We start from the raw sequence: 13,080 nt of genomic DNA on the forward strand, positions 1-13,080 counted from the left end.
CTTGGAACAGCAAGGTTTTGCGGGGTGGGGCGGGTTTGGTGCGTGCTGTGTGGTAGGCCGGGTCTGTGTCCCTGGTGCAGTGAGCAACAGACCTGGATGCTCTGGTGTGTACCTTCTACAGCCACACCACTGGCCTTTCCCTCCTGTCTCCCCTGAGAGGCCTGTTTGGGTAAGAAGAGATAATGGGCTGCCTGTTTTCGCTTTCAAAGAAAACCGGAAAGCCTTTGGACCAATAATTCTGCCACCCCTTTAGAGTGCTGAATTTCTTCAAAGGAAGCCTGAGTGGAATGCTGTACTCTTCACCCTGAGGCTATCCAGTCTGTTGCTGGCTGCTCACAAATAGAGCTACCAGTTTCCGCTGAAAAAGATCTTTAGTTATTTTAAGCAAAGGACCTCAGAAGGAAAAATAGGTTTCTACCTCATTCTTCCATCAGGCATTTTCCTGCCCTATATACTAATCCCCACAGATATTTGCCATGAAAAAATTTATTTATTGTTCCAAGTGCCAACCCCCAAGTGTTAGCATTGTCCAGCCAAACATTCTGTTTGCATTGGTATTAGATTTACTGGTTCAGGGACCGTGGCAAGTACAAATCAGATTTTTGTCTAGAAGTGTGTGTGTGTGTGTGTGTCTGTGTGTCTGTGTGTCTGTGTGTGTCTGTAACTCTTGAGAGAATTACAAGGCAACCTGCGAGGATGCTGAAATATTTGGTCAGGTTTTCTTTCAGTGAAGAGAGGTGTATAAGACACACCCTGACAATGAGCAGCAATTAACAGTGCATTACTTTCTGGAAAAGACTTGAAGTCGGCTGCCCTACAGGTCAGAGTCAATAAAGACTGAGTTACTAACAATAGCCTTTCTCTCGCTAAAGCCTTGGACTTAACCCTAACTTCATCAGAGCAGAGAATAAGAGAATAATGTGAACAATAGGAGTCTTGGAGGTTGACTTGGGCCTAATGCACAGAGGCAGTAAAAGCTGTCAGAGAGCGTGATTGATTGGCTCACACGCCTTAGTCCCCAGTGCGAAGCACTAATGTTCCTGCCTCTTCTGAGAGGGCTGATGTGCCACCTGGGGTCAGAACTTATCAGCCTGTGGGGCTAATGTTTCAGACGAGGCCAAAGTGCAGTCAATAATTTATACGGAAATTTGTGCTCAGATTCGCAAGGAAAGCAGGTTTTGACTTGAATTCGTCCTCAGCCATCCAAGAAAGAAGTCAGAGCCAACTTCAGATCTTCCTGCTAACATCGCTGCTGTGTATATTAATAATACTTAAGACAAATGTTAATTGAAGAAGATAATTTAATCATGAAATATTTATTTAGCAGTTAACATCTGGAGCCAAATTTCAGGAGTTTCGGAATTGATCAGTGAAATGGGGAAAGGAAACAGCAGCGATTTTGAATTCATGAAAAAACAAAATCACCTCTAGAATGTAATAACCAGGTCAGGTTAAATCAGAGTGACTTCGGAAACTATTAAGTGTCCATGGGGAGCATCGGTTTACAGGCCCTGAAATTGAGGTTCATGGTACTGACAACATGGAGAGAAATGTTAGGTGATATCAAGGACTAGAAGAGATATAAATATCGGAGAGGAATTAGATTTCAGTTAGATGCCTTGAACCCTTCATCCTGTTTGCAGAGAACGGTTAGCTGGCTGTGTGTGACTGTGTGTGTACAGACGATCTCCGTGTCTGCGTAAACACACGTATTTACACACAGAGTATATAGAAATAGACAGTAAAGCAGTGACACCAAGCAGGCTGGTCAATCAATAACCAGCTAAGTTTTGTTCTGCTCCAGCAAAATGACGACTTTGCTCCAGTAAGTGCTAACAAAGGCCCTTTTACCTTCCCTGTGCTGGAGGAGAGCACTATTAGTCACACTTCATTAGGCTTGTTTACAGAAAAGAGCTGGTCTCTAAGCACGTTATTGAAATACTTGTAACTCTGTGGGGCTTTTTTTTTTTTTTCTTCCCTGAAAGATAAGAACTTTGGAATGTGGAATGGGGGAGGGTGGGAAGGCAGCCTCTGAGTGCTGTCAAGAAAACTGGCGGGTCCAGGTGGGAACTGGAAAGATGAGTTCACGTTTAACCTGCTCCGTCCGTCTGCATCCCCAGAGCCTTGCTGCAGAGTCTCATTTCTGTTGTCACAGTACTGGGGAACTTTAATTTTGCCTTTTGTAATTTAGACCAATGTCAGGCATTCAGTTAGCTGTAGCTGTTCCTGAAAACATGAAATGAGGTTTCCTTACCCTGAAACAGTCCAGAGATGAGGCTTCAGTGATTTAGAACTGCATTTCTCAGTTGACTTTACTGCTGAGTAGTCAGAGGAAATGTTTGCTTTAAACAATGGATGGGTTAGGAAAGATAACTTTTACATCGGTTGAAATTGGCAGTGGGTGTAGAAATAATAAAAGAAGTCCCTCAGGTTGGAATTGGTAGGCCTTAAGATTCTAAAAGACAGGCCACCTTTATAGTAAGCCTGGTCCCCAGCAATGTGGGATAATTAGTGTAGATGCGCGTAACCGAGTTTGCTTCACCTGGAAGGAATGCGGGAGGGCTTGCTGCCGGCTGCATTTCTGAGTGTGGAATTCATAGCATTTTGGCATCTCCTTCCCTTCTTCAGCTTATGACCTGGGTGAATTACAGGAGAGTTTAAAAGATGAGGACGCCATAGTACATATGCTGAGTGGCTTCTTTATGCTCATGTTAAATACTTTACATAAATCACATCTTATATTCATATTATTCCCATTTTATAGATGAGGAAACTGAGGCTCAGGTAGGTTTAGGTCAGCTCAAGATGAAGCAGCTACAAAGCTGGCTGTGAACAGGTGGGTCTGCCTCTGTCTCCAGAGACATGCTTTCAGGTGCTTAGGGTGCTCCATTTGATGACCACTGTTTATTTTTTCTTCCTTCCTACTCCTCAGAAATGACTGCAGACTAAACTTGATTAGCGTTCATCCTTTCGGCTTTCCCTATTGCATTGTGAACCTGAGCCACATGCTGTGGCTTCTCTACCAGAGTGTGGTAACTACTTCCCACACTGCCTGCAGGGCATGGCCACCCCCAGGAAGAACAGGGAGGTTCACCAACAACATAAGCCTCATTCACCCTGTCTCCAAAGGTGAAACTGAGCCTGGTTTCTCTGACATTCATATTCCTTGTTTCTTTTCTAGATTGGCAAAGTTGGTGGCTTTTTGGTGACACACAAAATGTACCCCTTTGTGTGCCATATACATGCAGATCCCTCCCATTCACACACACAGACACACACACACAGAGTTAAGAGAGGCAGTTCTTCTGTTTTCGGCTGCTGTTGTAAATTGCTATTTTAAATTTCAGTGAGTGGAATAATAGCAGAGTGATCATCTCCAGTAAATGTTGTTGGCCTTTGTAAAGAATAGCTTGTTCAGAGGTTTTATGATTTACAGAGGACACAGCTGGTGGCCAGCAGAGCGGTAGGAATGTGTGCTCTCCTGGGCCCGGTATAGCTAGAGATGAAAAGGGCCCAGAGCTGGCACAAAAGCAAATAAGCGCTCTGACTTTAAATAAAGCATCATAATTTATAGGAAGCCTGGCTCTTCAATCCCAGTGAGACACATGGATCAGTAGCAGCTTTTTGATGTGGAGCATAATTGTCAATTGGTTCCCACTGTCTCCTTATAGCTCAAGGACTGGGGATGGTAAGAAATTACTTTAAGACACAGTCCTATAATCTACAGTTGTATTACACATATTTTGACAAGCAATTCAATAGCATTTAAACCTGGAATTCTGCAAATCACCCATGACCTACTGATCTACAAGAGGTGGTGGGTTTGTGAGGAAAACTAGGTGATGAGAGGTGTCCGGAAGACGATAGCTCCTATTCCCTTTTCCTTGCCTATCCCTCCCCACAAGGCATGAGATTTTTCATTCTTACATTTTATTTCCTTTGCATCTTTCAGTTTCATTCATCTTGGTAATTACTCGGCCTTCCTGCCTGCTCCTCCTTCCTTTGCTCCTGCCACTGGGGAAAAATTGGGCAAGAAACAGACTATGCTGCCAGATACAGAAAATAGGGAAGTGGCAGATAGCTGTTAATGACTTTTCAAATTGAGAGCATTTTACACCCTTCTACCCGCTTTTGGTCCTTAGAGTACTCTTGTTTTTCGGTGAGTGGCATGGAGGGGGAGTTTTTGCCTGAAGGATGATTTATTTTTGTCTGGTTTTGCTGTTCTTTTTACCTGTTTTTTCTAGTTGAAATAATGGCATCGTGGAGAGCTTGGGTATCTGAGTCGTTAACTTAAAAAAAAAAAATCCTGTAATTAATATTAAGTGCAGGAAAGGACTGGGACCAATGATTCGAAAGGCTGCATTCTTTCAGTTGCTTATCTTCAGTGACATCCTGAGTCTGACAGTGGTAGTGAGTGAAAGCTGTTTCCCTCTCATTTTGGGACACCCTGGTCCCGTGCTGTGTGCCCAGGGCCACTTGTAATCGCTGTCTCCTAAAATAACACTCTTAGGAAAGGAATGACCATTAGGGGGTAATACCATAAGATCTGTGTCATTATTACAGCTCATAGTAGGCCTAGTTCAATAATTACAAAACACCTTTCCCAAACTTTTTAACACTTTTACTTAAAGGAAGAAAAATATGTCTTAACAAGCTAATGATACAGGCTTGTGAGATTGGATTGGGGGAGGGGAGTCAATTCTGCTACAGTGGGCATTGAACCTTTGTCTTCCCACGAAGAGAGGGAGGAGGAAGAGAAGGAGAAAGAATTCTGCTACTCTAATGAGGAAATTTGGCTTTAAAAAAGGAGGGGGTTTGAGAAACCTGCCCCACACGAGAAATCATCATCCAAACTAATCAGATTTCAGACCAACCAGTGGTGCCTGACAAGGAGCAGGAGAAAAATTAAGTTTCAAACTTGGCATTAGAAATCAGAGTGATGCTGTTGCTTAGTTTGGTGGCACTAAGCCTCAGAGGAGGCAGCTACTTACTAGGAAGTTTCAAGACAAGAAATAAAACCCCTTGGTACAAATGTATACAGACACACACTCTATACATGCACATATTCAGTTTATGCATTTGAATTGCCCCAAATGTCTGACTCAGAAGACTGTATTTTTTTATTTGATTCCAACTTCCTGTCCTTCTTTGTCCCTTGCATCGGGCTGTGTGTTGACTGAGCCCTGAGGGACCACAGCATGAAGACCATCCCTTTTGGGGTTCAGGGGGTGGCTTTTGATGCATCCCAGTTAAATATCTGACTTGCTGACCTTGTTGAAGCAAGCTCAGGAGTCTTGTCCTCTTCCCTCCTCCCCCAACACTATCACCTCAAACCTGTTATGCCTGCCTGCCCCCAAAGTAGGGACTCTGTGAACCTTAGCAGAAACTACTAGAGGAACGGCCTACACAATAAGGGGTACATATTGTGTATGAATGGTGTGGTACATATATTTTATTTTATTTTAAAGCTAGCCTCAAGTCATCAACGGCAATGTTGCTTTAGGATATGCATGTTTGCCTAACTTAAAAGCAAATATTTTTGTTACTGATCAAAATTCCTGATTAAAAGTTACTTTCTAAAGATCTTCATGTGATTTTTTTTTTTATGATGCTCTTTGTTACCTAAAATGTCTATAATTACACCTGTGATTTTATAACTAGGACACTTGCTTGGTAGAACATATGTTTTGATTATTTAAAAGAAGTAAAGCATGTCTTTCCACAGTAAACATTAATTGATTTCTACTGATCTGTTTTTTTTTTTGTTTTTTTTTGTTTTTTTTGTTTTTTTGTTTGAGACGGAGTCTCGCTCTGTTGCCCAGGCTGGAGTGCAGTGGTGCGGTCTCGGCTCACTACAAGCTCTGCCTTCCGGGTTCATGCCATTCTCCTACCTTAGCCTCCCGAGTAGCTGGGACCACAGGTGCCCGCCACCAAGCCCAGCTAATTTTTTTTTTTTTTTTTGTATTTTTTAGTAGAGACGGGGTTTCACCATGTTAGCCAGGATGGTCTCGATCTCCTGACCTCATGATCTGCCCTCCTTGGCCTCCCAAAAGTGCTGGGATTACAGGCATGAGCCACTGCACCCAGCCTCTAATGATCTGTTTTGATTTAGTATTTTTTTTCATGTTATATCTTGGGCCCTCTGAGTTTTCACTGATGCTTAAACTTGGTCAGTGAAACTATTGTCACCATCTATAAATGCGGTGCAGCCTCCCGTGTGAATGTATGGGACAGCGTTTTAGTGTTACCAGTGGTGCCTTATTAAAGTCTTATTTCTGCTCCCTTTTCTTACAAGACTCCTTAACAGGCCATTATATCTTCTAGAAGTGGGAAGGGATAATGTTACTAGGGAAGCAAGAAAAAAGCAGCTAGGGCTTCTTTTAGCTGACCAGTCAACTGGATATTGACCACCTGTCTTCATGGGAAAGAAATAGATGGCAGTGAATAAGCGAGAGTCTAGTTTTCCAAGAAGCTCAATGATTTTCCCAAATCAATACAGCTCATCAGGCCTCAGAACAAAGGCTGCGGGGGAGGTGACAGTGATGGAAGTGGCGCTGTGTTCTTTTGTGTATTAAACCATAAGGCCCGTGGGGAAACAAGGTTTCTTTAGCTGTGTTGTGTGTGTGTGTGTGTGTGTTTAGGGCTTATTCTGTGTATTTAAGGGGGAAATCCTTTCAGTTTTTTTTTAAAAAAGGATCTCCGTAGATTGTATACCAATGATCAAATGTACTTTTGAAAGAGATAAGTACACTCAAGTAAGAAAGACTATCATGTTTTAAAATGCAGAGTAGAACAGCATTTTCCCATTGCTTTTTGGTATTGCTTAAGGTTTCATCTTTTGTTGTTGTTATATATGGATTGGGTTTAGATGAACCAAAAAAAAGTCTGTGTTCAGATTAACCTCTGGCAAATCAAGAATCATAACCACCCTCCCACAAACAAACCCTGTTCCTAATGCCCTGAAAATAACACCAACTCCTAATAGGAATGCTCAACTGTCATCTGAGAGGTTAAAATTAACGCAGATAGAGTGATGCCAACATATTCCAGCTGCTGACAGAGAAGATCTATCCAAACCAGCAATTTTTAGTCCTTCAGTCCTTTAATCTTTAAGCTCACTGTGCTTTCATAAAGTAGTACATTAACACCAGAGCAGTGTGTCTCTGGGGTTTATGACTGGGGTGGCGGCACACTAGGGCATAAAGTGTTTCATTACACTTCCTTTTGTTAGTACTGCCCTATCTCCCAAGCTCCATTGCCATACACTATTTGTTCAGATAAAGCCCTATGTTCAGGGTGACTAATCGCAGCACTGTGTTCCAGATGGTTTGATTACAGGATGTGGTTAAAGTGACTCTTCAAACATTCAGCCCAGCAGTAGGGCTCTTTAAAAAAAACATACTGCATTTTATGGTCATGTGACAACACTTACTTTTCTTGTCCTAGTGCTCTATATATACTTGGCACAGGTAATGGGAAAGTCCCTATGATTTTTGGCTGGCAGGTATTTTATGAGCAACCTTAGTTGTACATTTAAAATCTTCCCAAATAATTATATTTGAAGAAGGATCTGTCTGAAGGTTATAAGCTTCGAGGCTGGAACAGCGAAGCTTGTACTATACAAGATTCAGCTTTTAAAAAGTACCAGTATTGAATACCACAGAGTGACAACAACAAAATAATGGGGGCAGAGAGTCCTGAACAAAGAAATGGTGATAAATCATACCTTGTACAATAGTCACATTGTGTAAAACTGTAGGGTAATATGATATCTGAAATATATGAATTTTATCCTGTACTCATGAAATCAGCATATTGTGACATTTTGTCCCTAATGTTTCACTAGAAAAAATATATACAAAAGGAAAGAAATGTGTAAACTTTCTTTTTTACAGGCATATGGCATGAATGGGTTACCATTTGGTGTTATTCGAATGAGGTTTCTGTTTTCTGCCTGGGTGCACATCAAATCCATCCAGATGTGGTAGTCTGAGAGAGTTCAAAAAAACTTCTGTCTGATTCCAAACTCAGCATTTGCGATGCTTGGCAAAGACTTCTGTCCCAGGGATGAGGCACTTTAAAGACTCTGAAACAGTCTTTAAACTCAATACAAACAGAATTATGTCGATCCACTGGGAAATCAGGCATTTGCCCCGTTCTTGAGGAAACAGCTTCACAAATACCAGAAATAATAATTCATAAACCACATTTATAACATCTTGGGAGCAAAGCCTCTTCGCAGAGAATGTCTATCATCTATAAAACTAGTGGGAGATTATGCTTATTGGAAAAGGATGGTAGTTAGCATTAAAAGGAAGTCACTGAATAGGATTCAGTCTAGACTCTCTCTCGTCAGTCCCTGTGTAGTTAGTTCCTAGGTGTTTAATGATTCTCAGTTAGGTAGCCACTGTGCCGCCTGGGGTTGTGGATGCAGACACTGCTCCTATTTTCAAGGAGTGTCATCTAGTTGGAAGAGATAGGCATACTGTGTATACGAGCAGAGTAAAATATTATGGGGGCCATGTATTACAGTAGGACAAATAGCCTCAAGTTCAGACCTGGGAGGTTCTCCTTGTCATTCAGGATCCCAGATGAAGGAGACTCTGCCACCTTCATCCTGAGGGCTTCAAGATCACAATAACCATTTCCATTGCAGCCAGACAGAAAGGGATGAGAGGTTCTTATGGGCCAGGCCTGGAAGTGCCCACATTGATCAGGTCTCTCACTTGCTTTCCATAGGACTCAGTCACATGACCGCATCAGACTGATAGGGAGGATGAGAAGGAGTCTAGCTGTGGGCTCAGAAAGGGGAGGGAAACATGGCTTGTAAGTTTCCATCAGGGCAAGAACTGTGTATGCAGTACTGTGGGGATCCAGGAGAGAATGGCCGTCTTTTGGCCGTGTGCCTGGTATGTGTGTGTCTAGGGCAAGGATTCACAGAAGTGAGAACCTTTGCATTTGTCTCCATTTATTTCTGATTCATTAGGAACTTTAACTTTCCCTAGGGATTTGGACTAAGGCATCTTCAAGGTTTCTTTTAGGGGAATTAAAAGTGTGACATGAAGAACGGTTGAAGAAACTTGTCTAGGCTGGAGAGTAAAGGAGAGATAGAAGCTGGATATTGTGGGTCACACTGTAATCCCAGCATTTTGGGGGGCTGAGTGGGGAGGATCGCTTGAGGCCAGGAGTTCAAGACCACCCTGGGCAAAATACTGAGAGCCCATCTCATTAAAAAAAAAAAAATAGAAAAAAAAAAAGAAAAAAAAAAAAAGAGAGAGAGTGAGCAGAAGGTGAGGAGAATGCCAACATGGTCATTATCCTTGCCTGGATGAAAGGCTGTTGAGTAGATGATGGGTGGACTGCATCTGCAGGGTATCAGGAGGCACAGCCAGGACCAAGGTATTTAAAGACCAATTTAGTTTAACACAAGGAACAACTTTTTAACAAGAGGGCTGGAAAATAACTAGGCAGTCCTGGGTGGGTGCTGCTGAAATCTTCTATCAGTGATGAAGCTGGAAGGAAAAGGGACACACACACACACACACACACACGAAGTCCTGAGGGTGTTGCACCAACAGTGCAGTTGACTTCCTGCTCTCATAGCTATTGCACCCTTGGAACTTTGGCCCATCATGGTTCTCTACACCTTAGTACCTTGCAAGCTTTAGGCTTCTATTCCTATTGCCAATTCTCTGGAACTTCCATATTTCTCATTCAGATTCTCAACGTAAGCCCCTGTTGGGCTGGCTGCCTTTGCTCCAGGTGCCCATCACTGGTCCAGTCAGATGGGAGCAGGGTTAGGATCACTGCTCTAGGTGGGGGCACCATGAACATGAAATCCAGGATCTAGCCTGATGTGATAGCATAAGAGGCCTACTGTAAAAATGCAGGTAATAGACAGAACTATACTTCCACTTGTGCATCAGTGTATGCCTGTGTACTGTTCTTTTCATGCACAGACTCTTGAAGTGCAGAGTTTGGATGGAGTTCCAAGTAAAACATGGTTGATTCCGTAGCACCAAATAGGCACCTAATGTGTACCCTGTAGACACACACAGTAAGTGTTGAGCTTGACATCTTCCTGGAAACCCTTTACAAAGGACATAACAGAACACTGACTGAAATCCTTATGAGGTCTCAGGCTTTTTTGGCTTGAGGAAGTAAGAGGCTCAGGTTTTATAATAAAGACCTTGTTCTTATTAAATGTTCCGTAGGTAATAGGCCTTTGGGGGCGGCATCTCAGACAAAGTATTAACAATACAAAGAAGAAACCTGTGTGTGGTCAGCACACTCTCAAACTATCCATTGTACTCTTCAGCTGTATTCTTTATTAGTAATAAGCCTCAGATATTTTTCAAGTATAACATGTTACAGGGCATTAGCTCTCTGACAAAGACCAGGCCCAGTCCATGGGTGGACAGGGGAGAATGATAAACCTGGTAGAATACTTGAATATAAAGATGACAAGTACCTGTATAGAGCGTCCCCAACACCTAACTCACAGGCTAGATGTTTGAGTAAGTGTGCATGAAAAGAAACTCATCTTTCTGGAGTAAATGTACACTTATTTCCAATTTATATGTGAGAAATAGAACTTTATGCCCAGATTTATAAATTCAAATTTGCACTTTTAAAGAACTGATTCTCATCATGGGCGTTTATGCCTTCAGTAATTGTAGTCTGTTTTATATGACTGTGGGTTACAAAATGTTCAAGATTTTGAGATTTCAGCAAAATGATAAATCATTTACATGTTTTAGAACTTAAACACCACCTTTATACTTGGCCCTTCACAATGGGATGTTGTCTAAACATAGACCTTCTTACAAAGAAACAGTACACTGTGTGGTTTATATGAGAAACATTCCTTAAGCCTTCATTCCAATATAGAGTGGCAGATTTGGCTGTGTAAACATGTGCCTGTATATATTCGGATATGAATTGTAGGCAGATTTAAATACTCTGTGGCATTGTGAAGCGGCTTGTACATATAAAGAAAGATAAACACAAGCACACATATTTAATTAGCACTGCTTGATGGAGACTGTTCAAATTCTCCTTGGGTGTAAAGCATTAAAACAAATTTTAGCATTTTAAATACGGAATGCTTCTGGAAAAATAAGGGTGACTTATTTAGGTCCTTTGAAGTTGAAAATGGACTTTTCTTTCCAGGACTTTATTCCTTCCAAGTGCAAATAACAACAGCATCACTTATACCTCAATAAGAGGTCTGCTTGTGTGGCTTCCAAAAAGAGCAGCAGGAGATGTGAATAATTTTACAGTGAGGAAGTTGCAACTGCAGATTAGCCTTTGTGACAGCTTCAACCTGTGGCCCCAGATAGCCAGTGATTAATTGCCTGCCCTGGGTCCCTTCCCTTGTTCCGGCTCCAGGTTTCCCTTGAGCTTGTTTTGAGAAGGTGAATTCCGTTCTGAGGGTTCTAAGTGGGCCGGCGTGCTGTGTGGAGCCGCGTGCTGGGGGGAGCGCAGCACGGTCACACAGACCGAAGCTTTCACGGCACGGCCGGGCTCGTTAATGCGAATGAGCCTGTGTCCCGCGTGCACCAAGGAAGCCGAGCAATGCGGGCGGCCCTCTCGCCCCGCACGGCCTGCGCGCCGTGGGGGCTGCGTGCCTTTGCCTCCACCACGCTCGCCTCTCCCCGACCGCTGCCTCTGTGCTGCGGGCGGCCGCCTCGTCCCAGCCAATCAGACGCTACTGCTCGCAGCGGGCGCCGGCCAATCCGCGGCCAGCGTTCGCTGGAAACGCGAAACCCTTAGGGGAAAAGCAATAACAAAAGCCTTTCACTGCAGACAAATGTTAAGTGTCTGTGCAGACTTTTCCTGTTTTTAATTTTATTACTGCAAGAATGGAGGGTTTGTTGTTTCTTTCATGTTTCCTTTCAAGCAATTTTAATTATACATTTGTGCTACATCAGGGACTCTGGAACGCAGTGATTCAGCCTATTGGATCTAAAGCTAAAATGCAGTAACCTTCTGGCAATACGGATATATTCCTGCACTGTAAATATAGCTGACATGCTAAAGAATTTTAAGCAGCTGCAAAAGTCTTTGACACCACACACAGTGCCCCAGAGAGCAGATGATGAGAAAACCAGCCAGTCTTCCCCTTCGCCTCCTCTCCCACTCCCTCCCCTTTCCTGAAGGGATGTGCTCATAAAGAATCCTTTCCTCCGATTGTTCTGTCTTGTGCAAATTTTGACCAAATGCCTAATTGCCATGGATTCTCATCGCAATATGAAATTTTATACTCAATGGCTTAAAAAAAAATGTCCTGAGGGAATTACATTGGAATCAGCTATGATTTGAGGAAATACTTGCTTTGCTCCATCCTAGCCTTTCCCCTGCTAGCCTATTGCTACAATAGACTGAATTAACACTGAGTAAATAATTCAGCTGTTGCCTAAGTAATAGCAACATAGACCATATGGGAAACAATTTTAAAATCTCCTTTTGAGACTTTGGAAAGAAATCGGTCTCCAGCGCGCCGTGGGGGGCTGCGTCCCAACCATTCAAATATGTTACCTGCTGTTAAAAGGTTCCCAAGGAAATGAATCTTACTTTGTGAGGTTTCCCTTACCATAAAGGAACCCAGTACAGGTTTTCTGTAAAATTCACAATGGCAATGGTCATGCAAGTGAGCAAACTAGCTAGAAATAGACTTTGACTAATGTCTTCTGGTGCTTCCAAGAAAGACTAGGGGTAGATGCAGAAAGAAAACAAAGGCTCAATTAAATATTTTATGTCTTTACCCTGATAGTTTATGTATGTCTCAAAATCAAGGTTCTATTAAAATATGCTTTAAAGAAGTGATTTTTTTTTTAATTTGACATTTGTCCTCTCAGAAATAAAGAGGATATTATATTTTGTTTCTCTGTGACATTTGGTATACTAAGCACACTTAAGTTTAGTAATTCACAGATGCAGTGCTAAATTAAATTGTCTGTCTGAAAAGCAGTTGGAAAAAGCAGAATGGCTTGCAGGAAACAAGTGTGTTAGTTTTGAGATTTCTTTTCTAATCCTCTGAGGCAAATGCTTACCAAAGTTGATTCCAAAGATAACCCC

General features: G+C 42.4%; 1 protein-coding gene across 10 annotated transcripts in view; it reads left to right on the forward strand.

The window, feature by feature from the left end:
- The window catches only part of LOC105463153 (zinc finger protein 608), a 117,636-nt gene that overhangs the window by 85,898 nt on the left and 18,658 nt on the right, over nt 1–13,080 (forward strand). The window lies entirely within an intron of this gene.

This window comes from Macaca nemestrina, chromosome 6 (genome assembly GCF_043159975.1).
Source record: "Macaca nemestrina isolate mMacNem1 chromosome 6, mMacNem.hap1, whole genome shotgun sequence".
In the NCBI taxonomy this organism is placed as follows: Eukaryota; Metazoa; Chordata; class Mammalia; order Primates; family Cercopithecidae; genus Macaca; species Macaca nemestrina.